The sequence below is a fragment of the Bufo gargarizans genome, unplaced genomic scaffold, assembly GCF_014858855.1.
Source record: "Bufo gargarizans isolate SCDJY-AF-19 unplaced genomic scaffold, ASM1485885v1 fragScaff_scaffold_186_pilon:::fragment_2:::debris, whole genome shotgun sequence".
NCBI lineage: Eukaryota > Metazoa > Chordata > Amphibia > Anura > Bufonidae > Bufo > Bufo gargarizans.
The window spans coordinates 378058-392049 of record NW_025334066.1 but is presented as its reverse complement, the minus strand read 5'-3'; the positions used below and the strand labels follow the sequence as shown (position 1 = coordinate 392049).

Sequence of the window (13992 nt, the reverse complement as noted above, 5' to 3'; positions counted from 1 at the left end):
GGCTCGACCTGTTAGCTCCGGCATCCCACCAGCTGCTGGGACGCCTGCTGCCTACCCTCCTCCAGAGCACTGTTCTCCTGGATTGGAGTCAGAAGTCTGAAGAGGCGCATCCCTGCTGGTCTGGACATCGAGGGAGCATGCTGAGCAGATAAGTGTTGCAATCCCTCCCCCTCCCTCTGTGTCTATTTGTCTGTGGCTGCCTGGGTGAGCTTGAAGAAGGATCCTGATGGGGCACTTTCTTCATTTTGGCACTGGAGTACTGGCATCTCTTCCCCTTAAACTGGGCTTCAGCGCTTCTCTCGTCGGGCCTTGGCTGCTGCGCTCCCTCAGCGCCCGCCGGCAGGCCGCTCCTCCACGTGGTGCGCTTATTTTCGCGCATATTTTCGCGCGCCCGCATATTTTCGCGCGCGCGCTTATTTTTCGTGCGCGCGCTTATTTTCGCGCGCTTTTTTCGCGCCATAATGACGCGTTAGGGGAGGCGGAGCCTCGGCATGCCGCTCTGACTCTCCTTACACCGGAGACTCTGTTTGCTCATGGCCGTGCAGCTCCTCATCACTCTACTCCGTTTTGTGCCAGGCAAGCTGGTAGCTCAGTGGTACTGCTGCTGTTGCCCCATGTCCAGGCTTTCTGAGTTCAAAGCCCCTTTCAGCCTTCAAAAATTGTTTATATTATTCTAGATGGGGACACAGGTCGGCATGGCGCCTTCCTGGTCCCCCGTGGAATGCCCGCTGCCGTCCTTGGACGCTGCCTGGCTGCCTCCATTGCCCCCCAAAGAAGACAAGTGGATCCGGGCTCGACCTGCAGCTCCGGTATCCCACCAGCTACTGGGTCTCCTGCTGCCACCCTCCACCAGAACACTGCACTCCTGGACAAGGAGTCAGAAGCCTGATGAGGTGCATCCCTGCTGGTCCTGGAGTCGAGGGAGAAGTTCTGCAGGAGAAGTTCTGCAGGAGCAGATAAGTATTACCTGCATCCCTGCCTTACCCCCCTCATCCACCCCTCCTCCACGTCCCTGGGGGCCTGCGGTCCCCGCTTGGGCATCTGCCATGTCCAGCGCGGCCGCTAAATTGGTCTTAGTCACCAAGGCAACCATGTCCTTTAATCCTGTGGCGCTAACGACTCCATCTCTCTCAGTGGTCCCCACAGTGGGTGACTGACTACGAAGAGGCAGCGTGAGCGGCAGCATCCCACCTCGGATGTCTCTGTCTCTCCACCCCCCTCACCTCGCCGGTGGCGCTTGCGGACTGCTCTTCCCCCTCCCTAGGGAGAGTACTCCGAAGGAGAATTATCCGGCTCGGACGAGCCACGTCCTTTTTGGACTATAGGGCATTTTCAAATCCTGTGACGCCAACCACCTCTCTAAGTGGTTTTCCACAGAAGACGCCCGAATACTAACAGGGAGCGTGAGCAGCAGCATCCCTCCTCGGATGGCTCTGGCTCTCCCCCCCCCCCCCCCCCCCCCCCCTCGTCTAGAGGCGCGTTCGGGCGACTCTCCCCTCCCTTAGGGAGCGCAAGTCTGAAGGAGAATTCCGGCTCTGATTAGGTCATGGAGCGGGACCCCTCGCCTAAGCTCTCCACCAGGGTGGCTGACTTAGTGGTGACTGTCCGAGACACCTTTATTCTCCAAGGGGATTCTCCTCCTTCCACTGGTCAGGAGTTCCCCCTTTTTCCGTCCAGGCAGTCGGAGACTACCATGTTCCCGGTCCATGAGGGATTTTTCCGCGGTCATGTCCAGGGCCTGGGGTGGTCTTAATAAGGTTCTCGACCACCCAGCGCATGAATATACTTTCCTTTCCCTGCTGACGGCGAGGAGAGGTGTCTCCTCCCCCTAAGGTGGATCCTCCGGTGGCCGGATTAGCCAATTATGTGGCCCTTCCTGTCTTAGTCAGTTCCTCTTTCCAGGATGCTGTAGACAGACGCATAGACTCTCTTCCAGGTCCTTTTTTCGCTGGCAGCGCGTCCCTGTGACCTACCTTTCACTCAGCAGGGGTAGCCAGTGCTCTCTCGGTGTGGTTACAACACCACCACCAGGAACTGGCGGTACGAGATGCGGCTACTAACACACTGGAGTTGGTTCTCCAGATGTCTCAGGCTTCTAACATTCTTTGCGAAGCTTCTAGGGACATTGTTTCCCTCTTTGCCCGCAGGTTGGCCATCTCTGTCACTCAGCGCGAAGAGATCTGATTGAAGGTGTGGGACGCTGACGCCTCCACCAAGCGTTCCCTTGCTAATCTCCCCTTTGGGGTTTCCAGGCCTTGTGGGGATCAGCTGGACGAGTTCGTCTCTGCATGCCTTTTGCCGTTTCTCATCTGGTAGGCCGTCGCCTGCTTCCTCCGCCGGGGGTCTCAGGTCGCCCGCAAAGAGGCCTTCCTTTGCACCAGCCTTCCCGGCACTAGAGGGCCCAGTCAGCCCGCCCTGCTGCTCCTAGGCCTATCACATGTCCCGATTGCGGAATCCCACCATCGATTCCTGCGCTTCGCCATTATGGGTCGACACTGTCAGTTTGTCGCCCTTCCTTCGGGTTGGCGACCACCCCGCGGGTCCTTGCCACGGTCCTGGACCGCTCATGGCGCTTCTTCGTACCAGGGGCATTCCTTTGCTGCCCTGTCGGGACGATATCCGGATAGAGGCCCCCCTCTCTACCGCAGACCACGGACAGCGTCCGGATCACTGTTCAGACCCTGGAACGGTTCGGCTGCCTGGTAACTTTCCCAAACTCCTGCCTCTTCCCGTCCCAGAGGCTCTCCTTCCGGAGGGTGATTTTGGACACCTCGGCTGCCAAAGTATTCTACCAGCCTTCAAGTCCTCCCAGGTCCAGGGGGCAGTGTCGCATCTGCTGCGCTCCCCGTGCCTCTCCATTCGGGAATACTTGCAGGTCCTGGGTCTTATGGTAGCCTCTTTCGAGGCCTTTCCATATGCCCAGTTTCACACTCGCCTGGCGCAACAGGAGATCCTTTACCTTTCAGCGGGTTCGGGCAGTTCTCCCTTGGTGGCTGTTCCCAAAGAACCTGAGGTCGGGGAGTTCCTTTCTCGCATTCTCCTGGACGATCGCCGCCACCGATGCCAGCATCCTGGGTTGGGGGGGGCGTTTTCCAGTCTCGCACGGTTCAAGGAATTTGGCCGGCGGCAGAGTCTCGCCTTCCAATCAACTTTCTGGAATTGAGGGCGATTTTTTTCCGCTCTCTCTCTCCTATTGGACCTCTCTCCTTGCGGGCCTCCCAGTGCGGGTTCAAACGGGCAATGCCGCGGCCGTGGCCTATATCGACCATCAGGACGGGACCCGCAGCCGGATGGTGATGCAGGAGGTGAAGTGAATTCTGACGTGGGCGGAGACTCACGTTCCGGTGTTGTCAGCAGTTTGCATTCCAGGAATGGACAACTGGACAGCGGACTTTCTAAGCCACAACACGGTGGATCCAAGCGAGTGGTCTCTGCATCCAGAAGGGTTCGAAGAAATCTGCCACAGATGGGACCGTCCGGATGTGGACTTAATGGCGTCCGGGTTCAACAACAAGATCCCAGTGGTCCTGGCTCGCGCCCGAGATCCGGAGGCGTACGGATGGATGCGCAGGTGTCTCCGTGGCAGGACTTCAGCCTCCTCTGTTTTCCTCTCCTACCAAAGGGTCTACGCCAGTTCGAGGCGGAAGGGACTCCGACCGTTCTCATCACCCCAGAGTGGCCTCGCCGCGCGTGGTTTTTCGGACGTGGCTCGGTTGCTGGCGGACGCCCCATGGCCTCTTCCCGACGGACAGGACTTACTGTCTCAGGGCCCGTTCTTCCACCGGAATTTGCGGTCTCTTCGTTTACCGGCGTGACTGTTGAAACCGCCATCCTAATAAAGATGGGGTTCTCGGATTCAGTGGTTAGGACCATGATCAGTCCGGGGAAGTCTTCTTCCTCCCGGATTTACTATCGTACCTGGATGGCCTTCCTATCCTTTTTTGAGGGTTCGGGGTTCCCTCCCCTTCGGTTTTCCATCTTGATGGTACTGTCTTTTCTTCAGTCTGGGCTTGTGCAGGGACTGTCGCTTAGTTCCCTGTAAGGTCAGGTTTCGGCGCGGGCCGTCAGAGGTCCCTTGCTCTTAAGGGTCCGGTGGTGACCTTTCTTCGGGGGTGGCGCATTCGGTTCCCCGTATGTTCCCCCTTTGTCTCCTTGGGATCTCAATTTGGTTCTGCGCGCTCTGCAGTCGGCTCCCTTCGAGCCTTTGAGGAGGGTCTCTCTGACTGTTCTCATCTGGACTTCCTTGTGACCATAGCTTCTGATACAGCTACATAGCGTAGTGATTAAAGTTCTGGGCTATTATGCAGTGGCTGTGAGTTCACGTCCCATCACGAGCTTTTAGGTCAGACTGGTGTCGAAGCTGGCCGCTCTTTCCTATCAGGAGCCTTAATGGTTTTCCTCCAGGATTAAGTTGTGCTCCGTCCAGTCCCCTTCTTTTTGCCCAGGGTGGTCTCTCCCTTCCGCCTTGATGAGGATCTTGTCCTGCCTTCCTTTTGTCCTTCTCCGGCTAACCCCAAGGAACGCACTCTGCATTCCCTGGATGTTGTACGGGTCCTGAAGGTGTGTCTCGCGGCTACTGCTTCCGTCCGCCGTTCTTGGCGCTCTGGATCTGCTTGGCTATTTCCGCGGCTTGTCACGCTTGTGGTGGATTTCCCCCGGCTAGAATTGCCGCTCACTCCATTGGGGCGGAGGGGGCTTCCTGGGCAAGACGCAGTCGTGCCTCTGCGTCTCAGCTGTGTACGGCGGCCACCTGGTCGTCCTTGCATACCTTTGCAAATTTTTGTCAGTAGCATTCACTGGCTTCGGCTGATGCGGCTTTGGCCGCAGGGTTTTGCAGGCTGTGGTTCCTGTTTGACCGTTGGGGCGTTCCTCCTGGCGGTGCTGATATTTTTTCCCACCCCATGGACTGCTTTTGGACGTCCCATGGTCTGTGTCCCCCAATGGAAAAAAGCACGAGAAAAGGAGATTTTTGTGAAACTCACCTGTAAAATCTTTTTCTCGTCTTTTCCATTGGGGGACACAGCTCCCACCCATTATTCCTGTTGCAGGAGGGGTCTTTAGTTCGGTTTTTCTGTTTCTGGTTGGACCTTATGGCTTGGTCCGATGGTTTCCATGATTTTTTCTTGCTCCTTCTCCTACTGCTTGTGCAACGCCTGAGTTCCTCCTGGTGGAGTCTGGGGGTATAGCCCGAGGAGGAGGAGCTCTTTCATTTGCATAGTGTCCCTCCTACTAATACCTCTAAGCTATACCCATGGTCTGTGTCCCCCAATGGAAAAGACGAGAAAAAGATTTTACAGGTGAGTTTCACAAAAATCTCCTTTTGGTATGCAAATTAGAACCAAAGTACTCACTTCCTAAAATAAATGGAATAAAAAATGATTACGAAGTCATACACGCCCCAAAATGGGATTGGCAAAAACTAAAGATTGTCCTGCAAAAAAATGAGCCCTCACACATAGACATAACAATAAAAAAAAAAATATTATCGGTGTCAGAATACGGCGATGACCAGAATTTTAAGTATTAAAATGCAAGAAAGTGTGGTATCGCTGTAATCATACTGACCCAGAGAATGCAAAGTACAAGTCTTGCCACTTGGTGAACGCTGTGAAAACAAAGCCCTTAAAACTGTAGAGGAATTGCATTTTTTTTTTATTCCACCCAATTTTTTTTTTCCAGCCTTTCATATTAAATGGTTGCACTAGAAAGTACTTGTCCTGGAAAAAAAAAAAAAAAAAAAAAAAAAAGCTCTTATACAGCTATGTGAATGGAAAAAAATAAAAGTTATGGCTCTGGGAAGACAGGGAGCAGAAAACGAAAATGCAAAATATGCCCCTGAAGGGGTTAAAGAACCAGGACAGGAAGTAGGATACATGGAGTGATAAAAAAAATTATTTCCAGAAAATCCTCCACCCTTACATAGAATATTCACATGTAGTCTGTTAACCCCCTAAGAACCCTCCTATTTTTCACCTTAAGGGCCAGACCATTTTTTGCAAATCTTTATGTGGTAATAACTTTAAAACGCTTTTACTTATCCAGGCCATTCTGAGATTGTTTTCTCGTCACATATTGTCCTTCGAGAGTGGTAAAATTTTTAGTCCAAATATTTCATTTTTATTTATAAAAAAATAATAATAATTTACCCAAAACTTGGAAAAATTTCCAAATTTCAATTTCTCTACTTTTATAATATTACTATCTTTATAATAAACTATAACTCCAAAAATAGTTATTACTTTACATTCCCCATATGTGTTAGGATCATTTTGTGAATGCAATTTTATTTTCTGGGGACGTTAGAAGTTTAGAAGTAAATCTTGAAATTTTTTTGAAAATTTCCAAAGCCCACTTTTTAAAGATCAGTTCAGGTTTGAATTCACTTTGTGAGGCTTGCATAATAAAAACCACCCAAAAGTGACCCAATTTTAGAAACTACACCCCTCAAGGTATTTAAAACTGATTTTACAAGCTTTGTTAACCACTCCAGGACCGCCGTACGCAGGATTGCGTCCTGCCGGCGGCCCTGCTCTTCTGGGTGGACGCATATACGCGTCCTCCCGCGAGAGCCGAGATTTCCTGTGAACGCGCGCACGCTCACAGGAACGGAAGGTAAGCGAGTGGATCTCCAGCATGCCAGCGGCGATCGCTCGCTGGCAAGCTGGAGATCCGAATTTTTTAACCCCTAACAGGTATATTAGACGCTGTTTTGATAACAGCGTCTAATATACCTCCTACCTGGTCCTCTGGTGGTCCCTTTTGTTAGGATCGACCACCAGAGGACACATGTAGGTCAGTAAAGTCGCACCAAACACTACACTACACTACACCCCCCCCCCCCCCGTCACTTATTAACCCTTTATGAACCCCTGATCACCCCATATAAACTCCCTGATCACCCCCCTGTCAGGCTCCGTTCAGACGTCCGTATGATTTTTACGGATACATGGATCGGATCCGCAAAACACATGCGGACGTCTGAATGGAGCCTTACAGGGGGGTGATCAATGACAGGCGGGTGATCACCCATATAGATTCCCTGATCACCCCCTGTCATTGATCACCCCCCTGTAAGGCTCCATTCAGACGTCCGTATGATTTTTACGGATCCATGGATACATGGATCGGATCCGCAAATCACATGCGGACGTCTGAATGGAGCCTTACAGGGGGGTGATCAATGACAGGCGGGTGATCACCCATATACACTCCCTGATCACCCCCTGTCATTGATCACCCCCCTGTCATTGATCACCCCCCCCTGTAGGGCTCCATTCAGACGTCCGCATGTGTTTTGGTATCCATGGATCCGTAAAAATCATGCGGACGTCTGAATGGAGCCTTACAGGGGGGTGATCAATGACAGAGGGGTGATCACCCATATACACTCCCTGATCACCCCCTGTCATTGATCACCCCCCTGTAAGGCTCCATTCAGACGTCCGCATGTGTTTTGGTATCCATGGATCCGTAAAAATCATGCGGAAGTCTGAATGGAGCCTTACAGGGGGGTGATCAATGACAGAGGGGTGATCACCCATATACACTCCCTGATCACCCCCTGTCATTGATCACCCCCCTGTAAGGCTCCATTCAGACGTCCGCATGTGTTTCTCGTGCTTTTTTCCATTGGGGGACACAGACCATGGGTATAGCTTAGAGGTATTAGTAGGAGGGACACTATGCAAATGAAAGAGCTCCTCCTCCTCGGGCTATACCCCCAGACTCCACCAGGAGGAACTCAGTCTTTGCTTAGTGTCTGGTGAAGGAGGTTGACACTCTCTGATTCTACTCCTTTTTGTTATTTTTATTCTAGATGGGGACACAGGTCGGCATGGCGCCTTCCTGGTCCCCCGTGGAGTGCCCGCCGCCGTCTTTGGGACGTTGCCTGGCTGCCTCCATTTCCCCCCAAGAAGATAAGTGGATCCGGGCTCGACCTGTTAGCTCCGGCATCCCACCAGCTGCTGGGACGCCTGCTGCCTACCCTCCTCCAGAGCACTGTTCTCCTGGATTGGAGTCAGAAGTCTGAAGAGGCGCATCCCTGCTGGTCTGGACATCGAGGGAGCATGCTGAGCAGATAAGTGTTGCCCAATCCCTCCCCCTCCCTCTGTGTCTATTTGTCTGTGGCTACCTGGGTGAACTTGAAGAAGGATCCTGATGGGGCACTTTCTTCATTTTGGAACTGGAGTACTGGCATCTCTTCCCCCTTAAACTGTGGGCTTCAGCGCTTCTCTCGTCGGGCCTTGGCTGCTGCGCTCCCTCAGCGCCCGCCGGCAGGCCGCTCCTCCACGTGGTGTTTGTTTAAATCACGCGCGCGCTTATTTCCACGCGCGTGCGCTTATTTTCGCGCATATTTTCGCGCGTGCGCTTATTTTCGCGCGTGCGCTTTTTTTTCGCGCATATTTTCGCGCGTGCGCTTATTTTCGCGCATATTTTTCGCGCGCTTTTTTCGCGCCATAATGACGCGTTCGGGGAGGCGGAGCCTCGGCATGCCGCTCTGACTCTCCTTACACCGGAGACTCTGTTTGCTCATGGCCGTGCAGCTCCTCATCACTCTACTCCGTTTTGTGCCAGGCAAGCTGGTAGCTCAGTGGTACTGCTGCTGCTGCCCCATGTCCAGGCTTTCTGAGTTCAAAGCCCCTTTCAGCCTTCAAAAATTGTTTATATTATTCTAGATGGGGACACAGGTCGGCATGGCGCCTTCCTGGTCCCCCGTGGAATGCCCGCTGCCGTCCTTGGACGCTGCCTGGCTGCCTCCATTGCCCCCCAAAGAAGACAAGTGGATCCGGGCTCGACCTGCAGCTCCGGTATCCCACCAGCTACTGGGTCTCCTGCTGCCACCCTCCACCAGAACACTGCACTCCTGGACAAGGAGTCAGAAGCCTGATGAGGTGCATCCCTGCTGGTCCTGGAGTCGAGGGAGAAGTTCTGCAGGAGAAGTTCTGCAGGAGCAGATAAGTATTACCTGCATCCCTGCCTTACCCCCCTCCTCCACCCCTCCTCCACGTCCCTGGGGGCCTGCGGTCCCCGCTTGGGCATCTGCCATGTCCAGCGCGGCCGCTAAATTGGTCTTAGTCGCCAAGGCAACCATGTCCTTTAATCCTGTGGCGCTAACGACTCCATCTCTCTCAGTGGTCCCCACAGTGGGTGACTGACTACGAAGAGGCAGCGTGAGCGGCAGCATCCCACCTCGGATGTCTCCGTCTCTCCACCCCCCTCACCTCGCCGGTGGCGCTTGCGGACTGCTCTTCCCCCTCCCTAGGGAGAGTAATCCGAAGGAGAATTATCCGGCTCGGACGAGCCAGGTCCTTTTTGGACTATAGGGCATTTTCAAATCCTGTGACGCCAACCACCTCTCTAAGTGGTTTTCCACAGAAGACGCCCGACTACTAACAGGGAGCGTGAGCAGCAGCATCCCTCCTCGGATGGCTCTGGCTCTCTCCCCCCCCCCCCCCCCCCCCCTCGTCTAGAGGCGCGTTCGGGCGACTCTCCCCTCCCTTAGGGAGCGCAAGTCTGAAGGAGAATTTCCGGCTCTGATTAGGTCATGGAGCGGGACCCCTCGCCTAAGCTCTCCACCAGGGTGGCTGACTTAGTGGTGACTGTCCGAGACACCTTTATTCTCCAAGGGGATTCTCCTCCTTCCACTGGTCAGGAGTTCCCCCTTTTTCCGTCCAGGCAGTCGGAGACTACCATGTTCCCGGTCCATGAGGGATTTTTCCGCGGTCATGTCCAGGGCCTGGGGTGGTCTTAATAAGGTTCTCGACCACCCAGCGCATGAATATACTTTCCTTTCCCTGCTGACGGCTGAAGGTGGATCCTCCGGTGGCCGGATTAGCCAATTATGTGGCCCTTCCTGTCTTAGTCAGTTCCTCTTTCCAGGATGCTGTAGACAGACGCATAGACTCTCTTCCAGGTCCTTTTTTCGCTGGCAGCGCGTCCCTGTGACCTACCTTTCACTCAGCAGGGGTAGCCAGTGCTCTCTCGGTGTGGTTACAACACCACCACCAGGAACTGGCGGTACGAGATGCGGCTACTAACACACTGGAGTTGGTTCTCCAGATGTCTCAGGCTTCTAAGATTCTTTGCGAAGCTTCTAGGGACATTGTTTCCCTCTTTGCCCGCAGGTTGGCCATCTCTGTCACTCAGCGCGAAGAGATTTGATTGAAGGTGTGGGATGCTGACGCCTCCACCAAGCGTTCCCTTGCTAATCTCCCCTTTGGGGTTTCCAGACCTTATGGGGATCAGCTGGACGAGTTCATCTCTGCATGCCTTTTGCCGTTTCTCATCTGGTAGGCCGTCGCCTGCTTCCTCCGCCGGGGGTCTCAGGTCGCCCGCAAAGAGGCCTTCCTTTGCACCAGCCTTCCCGGCACTAGAGGGCCCAGTCAGCCCGCCCTGCTGCTCCTAGGCCTATCACATGTCCCGATTGCGGAATCCCACCATCGATTCCTGCGCTTCGCCATTATGGGTCGACACTGTCAGTTTGTCGCCCTTCCTTCGGGTTGGCGACCACCCCGCGGGTCCTTGCCACGGTCCTGGACCGCTCATGGCGCTTCTTCGTACCAGGGGCATTCCTTTGCTGCCCTATCGGGACGATATCCGGATAGAGGCCCCCCTCTCTACCGCAGACCACGGACAGCGTCCGGATCACTGTTCAGACCCTGGAACGGTTCGGCTGGCTGGTAACTTTCCCAAACTCCTGCCTCTTCCCGTCCCAGAGGCTCTCCTTCCGGAGGGTGATTTTGGACACCTCGGCTGCCTAAGTATTCTACCAGCCTTCAAGTCCTCCCAGGTCCAGGGGGCAGTGTCGCATCTGCTGCGCTCCCCGTGCCTCTCCATTCGGGAATACTTGCAGGTCCTGGGTCTTATGGTAGCCTCTTTCGAGGCCTTCCATATGCCCAGTTTCACACTCGCCTGGCGCAACAGGAGATCCTTTACCTTTCAGCGGGTTCGGGCAGCTCTCCCTTGGTGGCTGTTCCCAAAGAACCTGAGGTCGGGGAGTTCCTTTCTCGCATTCTCCTGGACGATCGCCGCCACCGATGCCAGCATCCTGGGTTGGGGGGGCGTTTTCCAGTCTCGCACGGTTCAAGGAATTTGGTCGGCGGCAGAGTCTCGCCTTCCAATCAACTTTCTGGAACTGAGGGCGATTTTTTCCGCTCTCTCTCTCCTATTGGACCTCTCTCCTTGCGGGCCTCCCAGTGCGGGTTCAAACGGGCAATGCCGCGGCCGTGGCCTATATCGACCATCAGGGCGGGACCCGCAGCCGGATGGTGATGCAGGAGGTGAAGAGAATTCTGACGTGGGCGGAGACGCACGTTCCGGTGTTGTCAGCAGTTTGCATTCCAGGAGTGGACAACTGGACAGCGGACTTTCTAAGCCACAACACGGTGGATCCAAGCGGGTGGTCTCTGCATCCAGAAGGGTTCGAGGAAATCTGCCACAGATGGGACCGTCCGGATGTGGACTTAATGGCGTCCGGGTTCAACAACAAGATCCCAGTGGTCCTGGCTCGCGCCCGAGATCCGGAGGCGTACGGATGGATGCGCAGGTGTCTCCGTGGCAGGACTTCAGCCTCCTCTGTTTTCCTCTCCTACCAAAGGGTCTACGCCAGTTCGAGGCGGAAGGGACTCCGACCGTTCTCATCACCCCAGAGTGGCCTCGCCGCGCGTGGTTTTTTCGGACGTGGCTCGGTTGCTGGCGGACGCCCCATGGCCTCTTCCCGACGGACAGGACCTACTGTCTCAGGGCCCGTTCTTCCACCGGAATTTGCGGTCTCTTCGTTTACCGGCGTGACTGTTGAAACCGCCATCCTGATAAAGATGGGGTTCTCGGATTCAGTGGTTAGGACCATGATCAGTCCGGGGAAGTCTTCTTCCTCCCGGATTTACTATCGTACCTGGATGGCCTTCCTATCCTTTTTTGAGGGTTCGGGGTTCCCTCCCCTTCGGTTTTCCATCTTGATGGTACTGTCTTTTCTTCAGTCTGGGCTTGTGCAGGGACTGTCGCTTAGTTCCCTGTAAGGTCAGGTTTCGGCGCGGGCCGTCAGAGGTCCCTTGCTCTTAAGGGTCCGGTGGTGACCTTTCTTCGGGGGTGGCGCATTCGGTTCCCCGTATGTTCCCCCTTTGTCTCCTTGGGATCTCAATTTGGTTCTGCGCGCTCTGCAGTCGGCCCCCTTCGAGCCTTTGAGGAGGGTCTCTCTGACTGTTCTCATCTGGACTTCCTTGTGACCATAGCTTCTGATACAGCTACATAGCGTAGTGATTAAAGTTCTGGGCTATTATGCAGTGGCTGTGAGTTCACGTCCCATCACGAGCTTTTAAGTCAGACTGGTGTCGGAGCTGGCCGCTCTTTCCTGTCAGGAGCCTTTCTGGTTTTCCACCAGGATTAAGTTGTGCTCCGTCCAGTCCCCTTCTTTTTGCCCAGGGTGGTCTCTCCCTTCCGCCTTGATGAGGATCTTGTCCTGCCTTCCTTTTGTCCTTCTCCGGCTAACCCCAAGGAATGCACTCTGCATTCCCTGGATGTTGTACGGGTCCTGGAGGTGTGTCTCGCGGCTACTGCTTCCGTCCGCCGTTCTTGGCGCTCTGGATCTGCTTGGCTATTTCCGCGGCTTGTCACGCTTGTGGTGGAGTTCCCCCGGCTAGAATTGCCGTTCTCTCCATTGGGGCGGAGGGGGCTTCCTGGGCAAGACGCAGTCGTGCCTCTGCGTCTCAGCTGTGTACGGCGGCCACCTGGTCGTCCTTGCATACCTTTGCAAATTTTTGTCAGTTGCATTCACTGGCTTCGGCTGATGCGGCTTTGGCCGCAGGGTTTTGCAGGCTGTGGTTCCTGTTTGACCGTTGGGGTGTTCCTCCTGGCGGTGCTGGTATTTTTTCCCACCCCATGGACTGCTTTTGGACGTCCCATGGTCTGTGTCCCCCAATGGAAAAAAGCACGAGAAAAGGAGATTTTTGTGAAACTCACCTGTAAAATCTTTTTCTCGTCTTTTCCATTGGGGGACACAGCTCCCACCCATTATTCCTGTTGCAGGAGGGGTCTTTAGTTCAGTTTTTCTGTTTCTGGTTGGACCTTATGGCTTGGTCCGATGGTTTCCATGATTTTTTCTTGCTCCTTCTCCTACTGCTTGTGCAACGCCTGAGTTCCTCCTGGTGGAGTCTGGGGGTATAGCCCGAGGAGGAGGAGCTCTTTCATTTGCATAGTGTCCCTCCTACTAATACCTCTAAGCTATACCCATGGTCTGTGTCCCCCAATGGAAAAGACGAGAAAAAGATTTTACAGGTGAGTTTCACAAAAATCTCCTTTTTGCGGATCCGATCCATGTATCCATGGATCCGTAAAAATCATGCGGACGTCTGAATGGAGCCTTACAGGGGGTGATCAATGACAGAGGGGTGATCACCCATATACACTCCCTGATCACCCCCTGTCATTGATCACCCCCCCTGTAAGGCTCCATTCAGACGTCCGCATGTGTTTTGCGGATCCGATCCATGGATCCGTAAAAATCATACGGACGTCTGAATGGAGCCTTACCAGGGGGGTGATCAATGACAGGGGGGTGATCAGGGAGTCTATATGGGTGATCACCCCCCTGTCATTGATCACCCCCCTGTCATTGATCACCCCCCCCCCCCCCCCTGTAAGGCTCCATTCAGACATTTTTTTGGCCCAAGTTAGCGGAAATTTTTTGTTTGTTTTTGTTTTTTCTTACAAAGTCTCATATTCCACTAACTTGTGTCAAAAAATAAAATCTCACATGAACTCACCATACCCCTCACGGAATCCAAATGCGTAAACATTTTTAGACATTTATATTCCAGACTTCTTCTCACGCTTTAGGACACCTAAAAAGCCAGGGCAGTATAAATACCCCACATGTGACCCCATTTCGGAAAGAAGACACCCCAAGGTATTCCGTGAGGGGCATATTGAGTCCATGAAAGATTGAAATTTTTGTCCTAAGTTAGCGGAAAGGGAGACTTTGTGAGAAAAAAACAA

General features: G+C 53.9%; 1 protein-coding gene across 1 annotated transcript in view; it reads left to right on the top strand.

Annotated features, from left to right (window-relative positions):
* Window positions 1–13992, top strand: part of LOC122922310 (pleckstrin homology domain interacting protein) — a 177080-nt gene that overhangs the window by 87440 nt on the left and 75648 nt on the right. The window lies entirely within an intron of this gene.